Below are 19,889 nucleotides of genomic sequence, written 5' to 3'. Positions count from 1 at the left end.
ATGATTGCTTTTTCTAGTTCTATGAATAATTTTATTTGGATTTTAATAAGAATTGCATTAAATTTGTATAACACTTTTGGTTATGTGGCCATTTTGGCAATATTAATTCTACTTTTCTAGGAGCATGTGAGGTCTTTCCATCATCTAAGTTTTTCTTCAATTTCTTTAGTGTTCTGTATTTTTCATTGTAGAGATCTTTCACCTCTTTTGTTAGATTGATTCCCAAGTATTTTTTTTTTTTTTGAGGCTACTATGAGTGGGATAGTTTTCTTAATTTCTCTTTCAGTAGATTCGTTACAGATATATAGGAATACATTTGATTTATGGGTATTGATTTTATATGCTGCTGCTTTTCTGAATTCATTTATTAGTTCTAGAAGTTGTTTGGTGGAATTTTTGGATCCTCTAAACATAGAATCATGTCATCAGCAAATAGTGATAGTTTAAGTTCTTCTTTACCTATTTGTACACCTTTAATTTCTTTCTTTAATTGTTTTGGCTAGAGTTTCGAGGAAATAGTTGAATAAAAGTGGTTAAGAGGGCATCCCTGTCTTGTTCCAGTTTTTAGAGAGAATGCTTTCAATTTTTCTCCATTTACAATTATGTGGGCCTTGGGTTTAGCATATTCAGATTTCAAGATGAAATAAAAACCTTCCATGATAAACAAAAGTTGAAAGAATTCACAATTAGAAAGCCTGCGCTACAGAATGTTCTCAACAAAATATTCCATGAGGATGAAGTGGAAAAAAAAAAGAAGTGAAAAAAAAAAAGTGAAAACTAGCAAACTACATTAAAGGAATAGTCAATCAAAGGAGGAACTAAATCAAATTAAAAACCAGAAATAAACCAAAATGCCCAGGAATACAAATCATATCTCAATAACTTTGAATGTTGATGCCCCAAGCTCATCAATCAAGACATAGATTGGCAGATTGGATTAAAAAACAAAACCCAACAATACACTGTCTGCAAGAGACTTACCTTGTAGGCAAAGATATCCAGACTGAAGGTGAAAGGATGGGAAAAAACATTACTCGTATGGATTGCATAAACAAGCAGGAGTTTCCATCCTAATATTAGATAAAGTGGACTTCAAGCCAAAGTAACCAAATGGGACAAAGAAGGTATTTCATTCTACTGAACAGAATTTTACATCAGCAAGACATAATGATTGTAAATATTTATGCCCCAAACAATGGAGCATCTATGTACATCAAACAAACCCTTCTCAATTTCAAGAATCAAATAGACCACAACACACTAATACTAGGAGACTTTAACACACCTCTATCACCACTGGGTATATCTTCCAATTAAAAACTGAACAAAATCTATATAACTAAATAATACAATCAATAATTTAGACTTGAAAGACATATGAAGAATATTTCACCCACCAATGAGTGAATACACTTTGTTCTTGGCAGCACATGGATTCTTCTCTAAACTAGACCATATGTTATGCCACAAAGAAACTCTTAGTAAACACAAAAAAAATGAAGACAATACCATGAATTCTATCAGACCATAATGGACTGAAATTAGAAATCAATGATAAAATAAAAAAATAGAAGCTACTCTAACATATGGAGACTAAATAATACACTATTGAATGACGAATGGATAGTAGAAGAAATTAAGGATGAAATAAATAAATACTTAGAGATAAATGAGAAAACCAATACAATATGCCAAAATCTCTGAGAAACTATGAAGGCAGTACTAAGAGGAATGTTTATTGCATTGAGCTCATACATTAAAAGAATAAAGAGTTGGGGCTGAGGCTGTAGCTCGGTAGTATAGTGCTTGCTTAGCATGTGTGAGGCCCTGGGTTTGATCCTCAGCACCACATTAAATAAATAAATAAATAAATAAATAAATAAATAAATAAAGGTACTGTGTCTGTCCATCTACAACTAAAAAATAAAAATAAAAATAAAAATGAAAAAGAATAAAAAGTCAACAAATAAATGACCTAACAGTACATCTCAAAGCCCTAGAAAAAGAACAAATCAACACCCAAAACAGTAGAAGACAGGAAATAATTAAAATCAGAACTGAAATCAATGAATTTGAAACAAAAGAAATAATTGAAAAATATGACAAAACAAAAAGTTGGTTCTTCGAAAAAAAAATCAATAAAATTGATATACCCCTAGCCACACTTATGAAGAGAAAAAGAGAGTTGAAAAAGGAAATATCACATAAGACACAACTGAAATACAGAAGATAATTAGAAACTATTTTGAAAATTTATACTCCCCAAAATAGAAAATATTGAAGACATCAACAAATTTCTAGAGACATACAACCTACCTAAACTGAATAAGGAGGTCATACACGATTTAAACAGAACAATCTCAAGAAATGAAATAGAAAACTCCAAGAAAAGCCTACCAAGTAAGAAAAGCCCAGGACCAGAAGGATTCGCAGCTGAGTTCTATAAGACCTTCAATGAAGAATTAACACCAATACTCCTTAAATTATTCCATGAAATAGAAAAGGAGGGAACCCTTCCAAACTCATTCTATAAGGCTAATATCACCCTGATACCAAAACCAGACAAAGACACATCAAGGAAATAAAACTTCAGTCTAATATCCCTGATTAACATAGATGCAGACATTGTCAATAAAGTTCTGGCAAATCACATACAAAAATATATTTAAAAGACCTTGCACCATGATAAAGTGGGGTTCATCCCAGGGATGCAGGGTTGGTTCAACATATGGAAATCAATAAACTTAATTCAACATATCAATGGACTTACAAACAGGAATCATATGATCATCTCAATAGATGCAGAAAAAGCGTTTGACAAAATACAGCACCCTTCATGTTCAAAACACTAGAAAAACTAGGAATAGTAGGAACATACCTCAACATTGTAAAAATAATATTTTAGAAGACTGCATTTCTTTAAAAGCATACACCATAACAAAGAGTCACAACTGTTAGCATTTGACTTACAATATCCCTTGATGAAAAAGGATTAAAAGTTTTTTTGAGAACTTTCACCCTTATTTCTAATCAGGGATTTTATTTTATTTTTTATTTACTTATTATTATTATTTTTTTGCAATGGGTTTTATTTCAGGCATCTTTAATCTCCTTCAGCATGTGAATGCCTAGTCCTTCAGCTACATATCTGCCTAGACACAATTAAAGGCTAATGTTAAATAAATGTAGTTAAGTCCAGTGTATATATAACTTCTAACAAAATTTAAAAAATATATTTTTCAAGTTCTTTTAATGTTCATGTCTACCAAAACAAATACAATCCAAAGAAAAAAGGCACTTCAATATACCCACTAATACTCTTTCAGAATCAAGACTTAAGTTCTTTGATTTTAAACTTAGTTTGTGCTCTTCTCTTTAGTTAACCTGATTTTCTTGAGTGTTTTTTAAATTTATTTTTTATTGATTCAACTAGACAATTTCTTTGAGTCTTCCCAAAGTACAGCCTTACACAATTTCAAGAGGAGACTATGGTGGAGTGGGGTGGGGGAGGCAGGAGGCAAAATATGACAACACATGCTGAAAAAATAGAATAAAATCTTAGTAGAAAATGTTTGAGGAAATCAAAGAAAGGTGAAGTTTTTCAGAAGATTCTATGACCTGCTCTTCAGCTGAGCTCTCTATCTTCATGTAACCATTAAACTGATCTCCAGAACTTACCCAGTGCAATCAGTTATATTAATATATTGATCTGGAATGGTTAGGGATGAAGTATACATTAAACTATCTCTTCTGCTTCCTTTTCTCCTAACCATACTTTTAAAAAATCAAATTTAAGAATTTGAAACATCTCCCACTTATAAATAAATTAAAATTTGTCTGTGAAATACATTATTCTTTTTAAGTTTTTAAATGAAGTAGAAAAGGTCACTTAATCACCCGATGTTTCTTCACTCAGCTGAAGAACATCTGACATTAAACAAAGCAGTTTATATTTACAAACCTACTTTTAAAAGTAAGCTCCTTTTGGAAAAAAACAGCCAAGAGTAGGTGCAACTCTTAAGCATAATCCTCTTCAAAGAAAATCACTCCAAGTGGAATCACAGGATTAAGTTTTTACAGATCATGTGGTGCAATGACTAACTCAAGAATTTATAACCTCAAAAACCAAGAAATTCTGGTTTACTCTCTTTTTTTTTTCAGTGCTGGGAACAGAGCTCAGGGCCTCCTGTAGGCTAAACAAGTACTTTATCACTGAGCCACATCCAGCCTTTACTTTTCTCATAGACATTTAAAAAATAAGCTTAGATGAGCCAATTCATAACAATATTTAGTTTTGATAACTGTGAAAAACCAAAATGATTAAAACCAAGGGCAGTTAAATAATTATTTGTATTTGAGGAAGATATGAGACAACAGAACATAAGTAGAGCAAGCATTAAACTATTTCAATTAATTCTATTTTTTCATTTCATTGCCTGGTGAGAAGTTAAAAATTGAAAAACCCTATCCTAAGGAAGCTAAATGTATCTTGCCATACCTTGCTCTACAGGCAAGATGCCAATGATTTCATTCAGCAAGCAAAAAATAAAATGCCCAAAATTGTCTTAAATTGAAGCCAGGCTCTTGTGTATACATGCCAAGCACATACTTTACCACTCACCTTCATCTCTGACCAATTTATTTTTTTAAAACAAAGTATGCCTTACAGTCAAGTGCACAAATTTAAGTATACAAAATGATTAATTTTTGCATATATATTCACTGATTATATTCAGAATGTATTCTGACACCTATACCAATATTAAGATGTAGGACATTTTTAATAGCACTCCAGCAAGCCTTGATATCTCCTTCTAAAAAAAAATATCCAGTGAATTTTCCAAGGATCAATTGGTTTTATAAATTAAGAAGATTCTAGAGTAAATGTAGAAAGAACCGGGTCTCAATCCAAGTTTTATAAGTAACTGTATTGTGGCAAACTCCACTTGACCTCTTCTAAGAAAGAAAGAGATAAAGTCTTATTATTTATTACACTGTGCTAAGTACTTAATACACTTTGCTAAGCATAGTGACAATTAAATCAAATTTATTAGTCAATTTCAAATGTTAAAGTTAATGCTGAAGCTGATTTTAAAGGAAACTGATAGTTTGTTAGAAGACTCTAGAGGAGGAGGATGTACACAAGGGATCGAATGGAAGGAGATAATTACATAACACGTTGAGAGGACTCTGTATGCTTAGGGCAAAGGATTCAGGCAGGGAGGTAGTAAGAGATAAACTGCAGAGGTAGGAAGAGAGCAATTGTGGAGGGATGAAGGAGGACTTTACAGCAATCTGGGCTAAGGTGGATGGATCTTATGAATCTTAACAGCCATAGCAATGGGGGCGTTGGAATGAAGGAATTAACTAGAAAGATATCTAAGAGGTAAAACCTACAGGGCCTATAGACTAGAAGTGGGAATCCAGTAGCTGCTGGGGTTTCTGCTTGGGCATTGGTAGTAGCCTGCATGGGGATAAGGCACACTTTTCATTACCTTTGGAGGAACATGACAAATGCAGTCCTAGACATGGCACATTCTAAATACTATCTAGATATCAAACAGAGATGTCTAGAAGGCATTTGGCTAATAATAGCTAATATTTAGTATCTACTGTATACCATCTAAAGAATCACACTATATAAAACAAGCAGGGATTCACAAATTTAGTAAATTTGTATTGGGACCCATAAAGGAGCATTTTTTACAATGCCTGTGAAGATTCTGATTTTGAAAGAAAGCACTATGAAAAAGGTTACCATGCCTAAATATCTCTAAAATAAAGATAGAGATGTGGAGATTTTTTTCAGTTTTGCAAAGCGCCTTTGAAAACAAAGTGTCTGGAATTCATTTACATTTGGCAAAGTGTAACTTTCTAAGAATCAAAAGCTAGTAGGAAAGGTCTTTTTGGATACTAAGTGATTCTTACCCAACTCTAGCTTGATGAAATGTCTAAATGAATATGAAACACATGGATTAAAATATGTGAGGCATTTTTAAGTGAAGAGACAGCACTTGACAACACTGCCTGGGGAGGTTTAATGTAAGCCAGGGCACTACAAGATGTTTGACAAACCCAATTCATAACGGTCTCCTCTGTTTTCTAAAGGGCATGTTTTTCCTCAAACCATGTGGGTGTTATACTAAAGGAAGCAAGTGTAGGGCAAGAACCTCAATTTGGTAGGTTGAGAGTTGACTTTTCAAATTTGTTTGGAAAGGCATTTTTGTTTAACGCACCCCATGTTCTTTTTCAGGTCCTAGAGGGCAGTCACAATACCAAAAGTTTGGTAAAAAGTATATATGTGTACATATATGTATATTGTGTGTGTGTGTGTATGTACATATTGATCACATGTAAAACCACAAACAGTCTTCTGGGCTGCTTCTAGATGGTACCGTGCTGAATAAACTGCATACGTTGACTATCTGTTACTTCTCTCCCTTAGTTCCTTTGCCAACTTTGTATCTTAAAGTCCAAGAGTAATCTAATTTCCATTACTCAAAATGTGTCCTGTCCTGATTAAAACACATTCTTTTTGCAATAGCAGTTTCTTTGAGAAAAACAGAGGACAGAGATTCCAATTAAGACTCATAAATTAAGAAATGGCCCTAAGGGAATATTAACAAATGAGAAACCTTCTGTTTGTCATTCACTATTTTTCAATAATGTCTAGGAAAAAAAGCAGATTCAAATAACCAAGAAAAAATAAAATGGACGATTATTACTACTACAAAAGATACCCTGCTGGTATGAAGAGTTCATACTATTGTGAGGATTTATTTACCATTAGATGTACTCTTCTCAAAACAGAGATTTCTATATTTCATATCCTTAAGAGTATTTCTATATGTACACTTCTTATGTAATTAATCTTTCCTGATTATTATGGTGTAAAACAATTACTTTAACATGCCTGGGGAGCTCCCCACACAAGGGGAAGTTTTCTTTGCTTTTCAAGGAGAAAAAAAACAAGTACTACGTACACATCTCTCCTAATTTAAGTGATTCGCAAATTTGCCTCAATGTACAATAGATGTCCTTCAAGTACTACATTCCTATTACTAATATTAATATGCGTATATAGATAATACTAGCCAAACATTTGTTAATATTAATTAATGTAAATCTTAAGTGAGACAGAGGTTAAGTTCAACATCTTTATGGGCAATAAACATAACTTCAGTTACATTTGAGGATCAGATACATCAACGTAGTTAAATCAAATAGTATTAATCACCCCTTAAAATATTCTGACTGTGCCATCACAGAGTTGAAAATTTGTCGGTGGATGTCTCCTCACTCATTAATCAGGTTCCAGTTAATTTACATGAAATGAAATGCCTCTATGATCTCACATGTCCTTACTCTCTAACTTTATCTCTCTTAACCCCTCTGCTTTAACTTTAGGCTAGAGCTTCCCACACCATTGGCTCTAGACCTTATGCCATTGCAACTCTGCTCTACTTTAAAGTACACAAGGCCCCACCAACCACTTCCATTACCATGACCCATCCTTGTATGAATAGCCGAACCCTTTTAACACCTCGTTTGGGATGTGTTTCTTAACCCTAAATTCTAACTCTACCAGGATGCACCATTGTTTTTTGATATTGTGCTTATCAACTTATTTTACAATTTTATAATTAATAAGAAGAAAGGAGAGGGAAGAGGAAAAATGAAAGAAGAAAGAAGTCAAGAAGGAGGGAAGTTGTGGGGAGAGAGAATGGAGTAGGGAAAGAAGGAGGAAGTGACACAATTCAAAGCACAGATCTGGGTTTCTGTCTATATTGTGTTTAAGATGAAGCACATTAACAAAGTTGATCAGGACACTTCAGGTAATTAACATCAAAATCAGCTGGAAAACTAACAGATAGTCTTGGCATCCCTTCAGTGAATTGAATACAATTCTAACTTCATATCAGTTTTCTTAAGAGTTCTTTTAAGCAGCAGCTTCCAAATGTTTTAAAGTTTGATTTTATTTTTAATTGACATAATCACAATTTAGTCACACTCAAGGATCAGATATCAAAGTAATTGAATCAAGGGGAATTCATCACTCCTTAAAAGATTCTGAATGTGTCAGCAAAGAGCTTTCATGTGATACATGTGATGTTTTTAAACATGTATATTTCAAACATGTATTTGATCATAGGTCATGATCCAATCAGGGTAATTAATATATCCATCATCTCAAGCATTTATTGATTTTTTGTGGTGTTCTAGCTATTTTGAAATGTACATTATATTATTAGTAACCCCATTGGGGAAAGGTCAGTCTCTTTATTAAATGGTACTGGGGAAAACTGGATATCCACACATACAAGAATGAGACTAGAACTCTCTTTCACTATATACAAAAATCAACTCAAACGGATTAAAATTTAAATGTGAAACCTGAAACTATGAAACTAATTGAAGAAATCACAGGGGAAATGGTTCATGACATTGGTTTGGGTAAGGATTTTTTTTTTTTTTTTTTTTTTTTTGGATAAAAACCCCAAAAGCAAGAGCAACAAGACAAATACATAAATAAGATTACATCAAGATTACATCAAAAGATTACATTTGTTTTTCTGCAAAGACAAAGAAACAGTCAACAAAGTGATGAGGCAGCTTACAGAATGGGGGAAATATTTGCAAATTACACATCTGATAGGAGGTCAACATCCAGAATATATAAGGAAATCAAACAACTCAAGAGAAAAATACAAACAACCTGATTAAAAAATGGACAAAAGAAAAGACTTTTTTTCAAAAGAATACATATAAACGACCAACAAATATATGAAAAAATGCTCACTCTCACTAATCAGTTGGGAAATACAATTCAAAACCATAAGGAGATATCACTTCACTCCAGTAGGAATGACTATTAAAAACAATGCTGGCAAGGAGGTGGAGAAAAGTAAACTATTACACACTGTTGATGGGAATGCAATTTAGTGCAACCATTATGGAAAATGAAATCACCATATGACCAGTAATCTCACTACTAGATATCTAGTCAAAGGAAATGAAACAGTACACTGAAGAAGTTTCTGCACTCTTGTGTTTATTGCACTACTATTCACGACTGTCAAGATGTGGAATCAACCTATTCATTGATTGATCAATAGATGAACAGATAAAGAAATATATGGTACACATGGGGTATATTTGTGTATATATACACACACGATACTATTTAGCCATAGAAAAGATGATGTCCTGTCATTTGTGACAACCAGGATGAACCTGATGATCATGCTAACTGAAATAAGATAGACACAGAAAGATAAATATTGCATGATCTCACCCACATTGGGAACCTAAAACAGTCTATCTGTTTACTTTAGAAGTAAAGAGGAGAATAATGGTTATAAGAGGATGAATAAGAGAAGGAGAAGGGGTATAGGGATAGGTTGCTCAATGGGTTTAAAGTTACATTGCGATAGGAGAAATGAACGCTGGCATTCTGTTGTACAGTAGGGGAGTTATAGATCTAGGATACTGTCAATGCTTCTCACAGAACAATTAGCAGGACTTAACCAGGACAAATGGATACCAATCTAATTTGCTACTCTGAAGGAAGACAGCCTTGATTAGTGTGGAAATAAACTAGTTTATATTACAAAGTTCTCTTCTTATGAAAACCAATAATTTACAGTTGATATTTTAGATGGCATAGATTATAACCTCAGTATGTTGCAGATATGTATATGCATAAAATTTGAAGAAATAACAGAAACTGGCTATAATCTAAATGGCAATAAGTTCATGAGGAGATAATAATAACATAAAGCTTTGATATTAGTTAAACAAAATGATCTAATTATTAATCAGGAGGTTATCATCAGGTCTGGCCATAATAATTAACATTTTGTAATAATCTATATATGAGCAGAGAAAAGATTTTATACAAAACCATTATTTTAATAAATAAATAAATAAATAGAACCACTAAATTTCATTATTGGAGAAAACATCATTCAAATTGTAAAATACCCTACAACAAACTTGAATCTTGTCTGATGTGTCCCTAACTAAATGCTGGAACAGAGACATGCAAAACCAAAATGTAAGCATTGACTATCTATTGAAAATCAATAATACTTCTGTTCAGGAACATTTTTTGACAGACAATTCTTGAACAAAACTGCTTCCTTCAAGTCATTGAACTAGACATTACATGGTGTACAAATATGAAAAATCATTTATACAGTAATCTTAATAATTTATACTCTGATAGGAAACAAAATACTCAGATGCTAATGTTTCTAATGTGCTGGGTTACATAGAAAAACCTGCATGAAAAACAGACAATGGTGGCTTGGCCTATGTAAGCCCTTTCTAAACAGTAATCTGTTGTTAGTCCATGGAGGCTGACACAGGAACACATTGGATTCACCTACCCACTCTTTCCAACAGTGGAAAGAGAACTGAGATTGAAGTTTGACTTTCCATTCTCCTACTTTTTAGCAAGACAACCTTGGTGATTTAAGGTTAAAATGTACTTAAACTGCATCTTCATCTTTACAAAATTAATGAAATAATATAATACTATTACAGAGTATAGATACCTTAACAATGATGACGGTAATAATGCCTAATATTTATTAAGTGCTTAGTACATGCTACATTTTCCAATTTTAACTCATTTAATCTTCAAAACAACTCTATTACATACTCTATTACACAGGTACTATTGACTATTTACTATTGACTACAACTATATTTTCAGTATTTCTGTTTTTCCAAAAATATAGAATAACTCATCTTGAACACAGAAGCGTTTTCACTGTTGATCATCAAAACCAATCAATTAAACCAATTCAATCATCAAACCAATTCAATTAAATACTATGATTGGCCAAAGTTTGGAAACTCATTGAAAAACAGAAATGTAGAAAGTATGTGTGGTTCTATAGTTTCAAGAACCTTTTATATCAGAGTTGGAATGAATTCCAGAGATGACCTTGCTCTATAGAGCTCCAATTCAGGGTTGCACTGGAAACACCTGAGGATTGCATTTTTAATCTGTTTTTAAATTTAAACCTCAAAAAAGTTGAAATCTGTATGATCTTTGCCTAAATTGACCAGAAGTTAAGTGTTTTGCCAATCTGAGCTTTTTCTTCCTTTTCTGAATTCTCATTTTTATTTTTATTTTTATATCATTATCATTTGTTGAATCATTTTACACTAAATTTCAGATATCATATCCAGAGTGAGTGCTACAGTCTGACACCTATATTCTTCTTCCTCATTTAGGATGGAACTACTAATTGTCCCCATCCACTGAGAGTTTTAACAATGAGCAGTTTGTAACAGAATTCCCTCCTGGAAATTGTCCTTCACTAGAGAGACTCCTTTTGATGAGGTCATACCCTCTCCCGTCTTGATGATGCTAAATAGTTCTCCTACTTTGCTTTGTCTTTTCTGACACTGACACTTTTTAAAAATTTTTAAATTTGTTCTAATTTGTTGTACATGGCAGTAAATGCATTTATACATTTTGATACATCATACATAAATGGAGAACACAGAGTAATTATTTTGTAGTATGTCCCTCAATTTACGTTTGTTTGATGGATTCCTTAGGATTAAATTTAGTGTTTGATATTCATGAGTCATGAATTGGTAATATAACTTTTTATAAACCTTAAAATTATACAATTAATTTCAAAAGGTCTAAAAATCTATAGTCTTTAACTGAATCACTTTACATGTGATAGGCAATATACCCCACAATACCAATTATATCAAAGTTAAATAGAAGCATAATATAATTCTCTTGAGGACATTTAAAGCAATAATTAGGAACCCAAATTTAAGTTTGTGCACCAGGATAATGTATTTAACTAAGGTAAAAGTTATCTTCTCTGATCACTCTTCACTTCTTTATCTGAAGGATGCCAAGTTTCTTTTGACACTAATTATAAGACAAATTCTGAATCCTGAAATATTGAATCACAAAAGTAACAATATGCATTTTGGAACAAAATCACATGCTAACTAATGTGTGCAACTTATTTAACCTTCACAGCAACTGTATGAGTCTATTATTAATAATACTCCATTTTACTGAAAGTTCAGACTTGTGGAGGGTAAGGAATTGTACTCACGGGCACTCGACCACTGAGCCACATCCCCATCCCTATTTTGTATTTTACTTAGAGACAGGATCTTACTGAGTTGCTTAGTGCCTCACTTTTGCTGAGGCTGGCTTTGAACTTGCCATCCTCCTGCCTCAGCCTCCGAGTCATAGAGATTATAGGCGTGCTCCACCACACCCAGCAGGAATTTTTAAGGATCATATAATAGGTAAATCAGAGACTCAGAATTCAAACAGATCTTCTGTTCATTTTATACCACATTTTTGCAAGTTTTTCCCCAATGAAACCTTTCCTTAATAGGAGTTTTACAATTCACATTCCAGCCTTAGAGTATTGACACTATTATGTACTGATAAACAAATTCCTGGAACTATGTTAAACATTCTGAAGGACAGAGAAAGGCATACCAGCTTTCAAGAAATGTGCAATCTTGACTAAAAAGCATTTATAAATGCAACTGAAAAAATACAAATCACCATTAAAATACTAAATTGTACAAGACTCCCCTGTAAAAGTTCAGAGAAGGAAACAAGACCTTTAGCTAGAATCATTATTGAAGACTATAAGTAAATTGTCCCACAGGTTTTAAGTAATATACAGCCAGTTATTTAATGGCCTTGCTGATGAGGGCAATAATGATAGTAAAAAACCTTGAAAAGAGAGAATTAAATCTATTGAATTAAATTTTCCACTTTAGGGAAACTAGACATCTAAAGAGGAAAAGAACATTTAGTCTCAATTATGGACTGATTTATGTGATCACTTTCCCCCACCCACCCAATTTATATACTGAAGTTCTAATCCTCAGTATCACAGAAGGTGATTATTTTGGGAGAAAGGGACTTTAAAGAGGTTATTAGTTAAAATATGGTCACTAGGATGGGCCCTAATCCATAAGGCTAGTGTCTTTATAAGAAGAGGATATTTGGATACACATGTGTACAGAAGGAAAACAATATGAAGACATGGGAATACGACTGCCATCTTAAAGCCAAGGAAAAAGACCTGAACGTATCTTTCTTCCATCTTAAGAAAAAATTAACCCTGCCTATATTTGACCTTGAAACCCTCCAGCACTGTAAGATGATATATTTCTTTTGTTTCAGCACCCCATCTGTGGTAATCTGTTATGGCAGCCCTTGCAAATACAGCCTCCTCATCAAGTTCAGATTTTGCTGAATAAAATTGTGTATGTGAGGATAGTATAAGTAACACTGATATATTTACTTAAGAATTTTCCCCCGGACAAATTCCAACTAGACAATAACATCTAATACACACTGTCTGGTGAATCGGAAAATCTCCTGAATGAAATAAGAGCCTTCAATTCCCAAAAGGGATAAAGTGAGTCATCACCACTGCCTGCAAATGAAAAATAACTCAGAAAATGCATGTAAAAAATGACACCATGTGGATTAAACAGGGAAACACAAGTACACACAGATAAATTGGGTTGTTTCTCCTGTATTGATTATAGCTATTCTGTAAATCCCAGATTACAAATCTTTACTCTGACCTTTCTCTTGATTTGAGTATATCAACTATAGTCCTTTTCATTACATTCTATTTAATCTTCTTTATCATAAATTCATATAGTGATCCCATTCTACATTTAAAAAGTCTTTGAAAGCATATTTTTGGGGACTGAAAAAGAGGTGTAACCCAACTAAGATTGTTATTTCAAGCAATATTTGGTCCTGTTATCAAAACATCAGTTTACCCAACCCCACATTGTATAACCCACCTTCCATTCTATTTCCAGTTATTTTTCTAGAATACAGATCTGATTGCTCTTCCCTGTTTAAAGACTGCCATCAGTTACCCACCATATATCAGCTGAAGCCCCCAAATCCTAATCTGTCAGAAGTATTACAGTCTAGTCTAAGTTTCAGCCGACCTCCCCTCACCACCCCACTTTATGGCCATGTACATTATTTCTAAAAAACCTGACTTTGCTTCATCTTCCAGACTTTGTTGCAATAGCACTGCACGTGTATCACTTACAATTACACGTTACATACACAACATGTAGTATGGATGACTTCATCATCAGGTTACAATCGCTCATGATCAGAACCAAGTCTTCCTCGCAAAACTCCTGATGGCAGTGGCACAGGGCGTAAGGCAGGCATTCTGTTCCCGTGCCACACTTTATTTTCTTTTTAGCACTTACCACATCAGACATGTGACATATTTATTTACATGTTCACATCCTTTATAGTTTGATATCTCTCTTTCCCCACTTGAAAATAAACTCCAAAGTCAGGACTTTGGCCTATTCACTTCTGCATCCCCAGTGCCTAGATATTTGGCACATCATACACATTCAAATAGCATTTTTAAATAAGTGAATTCATTCATCAAATATTTATTGGCAACCTAGTATGTTCCAAGAGATATTCTAAGCTAGGAATCCATGAGTGAGTGAACAAAGTTCTTTCTCTCATAAAACTCAACACTCTGCAGAAGGCAATAAATAAAACAATGATCTTATTTTATATAACTTCAGACACTGACAGTAGGTGCTCAATTACTGTTTCCAAAGTTGATAGAACTTATATTGATTTCAGAATTTATAAATATTTTTGGAGAGATTTAATTTTTTCAGGTGTAGTTATGTTTTACCAAGATGTAATACATGAATTGATTTACCTTTAGAAAACTAAAGTCAATAAGAGATTTTAAAAACATGTGAAAGAAAGCATCACAACATAACATAATATCCCTTTAGTAAAGAAAAATTATGTGTTCTAAAGGATAAAATTTTCAAATGTATTAGATGAAACAATAAAAGCAAAATAAAGTTTTATTATAAGCATTATATGAGGAACTAGCACTTTTATGAAGTATATTACACCACAAATATTTGCTAGAAAGTAGTTTTTTTTTTTTTTTTTTGCAGTGCTGGGGATTGAACCTATGGCCTTGTGCTTGCAAGGCAAGCATTCTACCGACTGAGCTATATCCCCAGCCCAAGAAAGTAATTTTGACTAATGTTTTTAATATGACACATAAATCTATCAAAGTAGAAAGAATTTCTGTAATATGTATTATCATTGCTTAATAAGAATAATAGTTTATATGCTATTTGGAGATCCATTAATGTAAGTGTTCATAAGAATTCAGAAAGGCTGAGGATGTAGCTTACAAAAAAGGATTAGCATACTTCTAACTTTGAAAATACAAGCTTTCCTGTGTATTTAATATGCCTAGCCCTGTATTTGTTTTTATTTAGAATATAAACTATGTTTTTTTTTTTTAATGTGGCCCAAGGGGAATTAATTACAAGATTTTTAAAAATAGCCCATAGCTATTCTAGGAAAATTCTCTGATGTAACCCATTAACTTGAAGTAGTCCACATCTGCCAGCCTGGTTCAGAGGTTATGTTAGTTTTTCTATTTGTGAAGAAAATACCTAAGAAGAACAATTTAGAGAGAGGGAAGTTTATTTTGATTCACTTTCTAGAGATTTAGTCCACGGTCAGCAGAGTCCACTGCTCTGGGCCCAAGGTGATGCAGAACATCTTAGTGGAAGGGCATAGTGGAGTGGTGCTCCATTCATGGCAGCCAGGAAGGAAAGAGAGGGAGAAAGCAGGGGCCACAGGGGAGATGAACCTGTCTGGGGCAAGCCTGTAGTCACCTACCTCCTCCCTCTGTGGTCTATCTACTTGTAGTTACCATCAGTCAGTCCATTCAAACTAGGATAGAATGATTAGGTTATATCTTTCATTATCTAATCATGTAGCCTCTGAATATTTCTGTATTAACACAGTTGTTTTTTTTTTTTTTTTTTTGGGGGGGGCGGGTTACCAACCATAACAGAGATAAAGGGATGTGAAAATGAGGAGCCACCTGAAAAAGCATGGTTTTTGAGAATGTGGATTCAAAATTCAGATCTGAACCTCATTAACAAGAGAGTTTCAGTTTTGTAGGAGGAAATAGACTACTATGAACTTGAAAGAGGGTCTCTGATGAAATATGATAGGTGAGAAAATTCAGTTTTCCATTGCTACAACAAAATACCTGAGGCTGAGAACTTTATAAAGAGAAGAAATTTTTTTAGTTTCCATTTTGGAGGACAAAAGTTCAAAAAGCATGGTGCCACTTCTGGTATGTGGTCCCCCAAGTTGAATCCCATCATACCAGAAAGTATCATGGTGGGACTATGGGAGAGAGTGGGGAGTTCACATGTTAAGACAGGAAGACCAACTCCAAGATTTTTAAGTTCTAGTTTTATTTAGAAAGAGAAGGGGAAAAAAATCCATGAAAAAAATGTAGTGAGTATTACTATAATAATGAAAATTTGGAAGAAGGATATTACTACTACTACCTTTCTTAAATTTTGTCACAAGAAAATTACAGAAGCAGGAAAATAATTTTCTAAGCAATTCAAGGAAATAAATCAATTGATATACAGTTACTTTCAAGGAAAGTTAGGATACATAAAAATCCATCTTGGATCATGAAAAAATCCCTATTTTCAATGTCTAAAAAGATATATTGAGAGATCTATTTTCTCTACAAGAATAAAAATGATAAATATTTTAACTGCAAATAAGTAAATATTTTGAGGACTTTTATTTGATACTTAATACCACATTTTGGTAACTAACCATCATTTTATCTCCTTCTACTTCCTTCCCCTGCTTTCTTTCTACTCAGAAAGATCAAAACCACTCCAAGTTGACTAATTTCAAATTTAGGATTTTATTTATAAAGGAGAGTTACCTGAAATGCGAGGGTGAAACTCAAAGTTAATTAACTAGTTTCCAAAATATGGTTGCCTTCTATTATTTATCAATATTGTTCCCACCCCAGAAACACTGTTGTTGGCTAGCAATCCATCCATCAATGCTGCCCAATGATGCCACAAGCAACACATATATCCAAAACTTCTCATCTCTTCCAAAAACCTTAGCCAAAAAAAAAAAAAAAAAAAGAAAGAAAGAAAAGAAAATTCACAAATATGGAATAATGAGAATTTCATGCTTTCTTTTTTTTTTTTTCCAGTTCTCCTTGATATTCACTACCTCACCACCACCAAAACTACACTCACACATCTCCATTATTACTGTTGATATTATGGTTGTTGGTATTTCAGTGGGAAGAAATGATTTAGAGCAAAAAATGAAAATTTTGTTCTATGAAAAAAGCAGTCATCTCATCCTCCAAAACATCCAGTTTTTATTTTTCTAATGACTCATGCTTCTTTCTTTCTGGCATCTTACTATGGAAGTGGTGGGGTGAAGTATGAAAACCATGTGTTTTGGCAAAAAGAGAAAAGGAGGAGGAGGAGAAGAAGAAGAGAGAGGAAGGAAGAAAGGAAGAAAGGAAGGAAGGAAGGAAGGAAGGAAGGAAGGAAGGAAGGTTATAACTTAAAAACTGTGACAAATGTATGAAGACTAAGTAGGGCCATAGTCTGAAAATCTAGATTTAGTCTAAACTGATACTTGGTAACTGAGTGTCTTCAGGCAGTCTCAGTTAACAGAATCTATGTTTGCATTTTGAAAATGAAGGATACAGGAAATATGACTTAAAATTATCACACAACATAATGCAAAAATAAAAGAATTTATTTTCTGTGTTAGTGCTCTGCAGAATGATAATATCCTCAGTTTATAATGGAAAAACAAGAACTAGACCTGTAAAAATTGGTGGCCTAACAAATAGATCTAATGGATACATCAACATAGGCATGTACAGGATATCTGAGGATGTTTTTAAACATTTGTAGAAGGGAGCAGAGATTGAAATTTTTATTTTGGAAGAGGAGATTTGCCATTTGGAGATCATGTGTTCCTTCAACAAATACTTAATGAACTCCTACTGTGTACTACACCCAAAATTAGGTCCTGGATTTATAGTGTTACAGACCTAAAAAGAAAAGCATGATTTCTAACTCTTGTCACTGACTTTTTATAGGGAGAATAATCATAAATTTTACTGAGCAACACAAAGGAAAAGAATTACTAAGAGAAACTAATAGGAGCAACATACTTTGGATTGCATAGTGAAGAAGTTCTATGTGAAAGAAAAATTTTATAAACTGAGGTGTAAAGAAGAATAAGGGAATGAGGAGATGAGAGTTCTAGGCCAAAAAAAAGGTTTTCAATAAACTAAAATAGGTCTGACCAGATATTGCTAAAGAAGAGGAAAGTGTTAGGAGTTTGGAGAAGCAGCCAGTGTTGACATCACATATCCTCTTGTATACCATGAAAAAGAGTTTAAAACCCAAAAAGTTTTAAGTGATCAGAGATTCAAGAGTTTACAAAGATCTCTATGGTTGCTCATCTCATCCCAATATCTAAGACATTCATTTTTCTATTACTCATGTTTTTCTTTTTTTCTTTCTGGCATCTTTTGTAGGATGGGGCAATGTGGGAATGCCTTGTATTTTGATGAGAGAGGCAGAGAGAACAACTGAAGGAAGGAGAAGAGTAGAAGTAGACAAACTAAATTAGAGCTATGTAAAGATAGAATGAGAAATTATACTCAATTATATATGATGTATCTAAGTGTATTCTACTGTCATGTTTAACTAATTAAAACAAATTTTAAAAATTAGATAAAAGATTGTATCTTAGCCTAGCAAGATGGTAGTAAGTTGGAGAGAGGTGAATTGATTCAAGATAGATTTTGGAAGTTGAATAGATAAAATTTTGTTACAGACCAGATGTTAATGACAAGAAAAAGAGGAAAATGAATAACCACTCATGGACTTTGGTGAGAATATATAAATTGATGGGAATACTCTTTGCTGATGATAGAAAAGCTGAGAGAAAAGCAAATTTGAGTGGGAGATGGAATATTCAATATTAAACATGTAGTTTGACATGTCTGGTAGTAATTATAAGTGAGATATTAAATAAGTTTTTGTTTGCTGGGTCTAGAGTTCTGAAGTGAGGAATGTGCTGAGGAGATAAAGCTAGAGGACTTTGGCAAACAATTACTAGTTAATTCTTGTGTGTTAGCTTTTCATCACTGTGGCCAAAATACCTGAGAAAAACAACATAAGGTGGAAAATTTATTCTGGCTCATGGTTTCAGAGGTTTCAGTCCATGGTTGGCTGGCTCCATTGTTTCTGAACATGTGGTGAGACTGAATATTATGGTAGAGGGTGTGATGTGAGTAAAGCTTATCACTTCATGACAGCTGGGATACAAAGAGAGATGGAACAGGGAGAAGGGGTCTTGGATAAGATATAGGCCCCAAAGTCACACCCCAAATAACCCATTCCCTTCAATTAGGTCCCATTTTTTACAGTTTCCACCACCTCCGAGTAGTCCATTAAGCTATTAATTTGTCAATGGATTAATTCATTAATAAGGTTATAGTTCTCATGATCCAAACACCTCCCCAAAACCTCACTGAATATTTCTACAATGGGGACCAAACCTTCAACACTTGAGTATTTGGGGGTACATTATAATCCAAAGCATAACACCCTGGCAATTTTTGAAGTAATCCATACACCAATACAGCCAAAATGATTTCTAACATTTTTATAAACAGCTAGTAACTAGCCCAATGCTGTATGGATTGGTTTGATGGCAGATTAGAGACATCTTTAGAGAGTATGAGTCAAATAGAAGATAAGTAAAAAGAAAATATCCAGAACAAAACAAAAGATAAAAAGATAGGAAATACAGACAAGAGGGTAGGTGATTTACAGGATATAGTAAGTAGGTCTAATGTAATTTTAATTGAAGCCCCAAGCAGATAAGAGAGAATTATGAGAGTATATTACCTAAAGAGATAAAGACAAATTTCCAAAACTAATGAAAGTCATCAATCGGC

The sequence above is a fragment of the Sciurus vulgaris genome (genome assembly GCF_902686455.1).
Source record: "Sciurus vulgaris genome assembly, chromosome: 6".
Classification (NCBI taxonomy): Eukaryota; Metazoa; Chordata; class Mammalia; order Rodentia; family Sciuridae; genus Sciurus; species Sciurus vulgaris.
The sequence above is the reverse complement of the archived record's forward strand: the minus strand, read 5'-3'. Positions refer to the sequence as shown.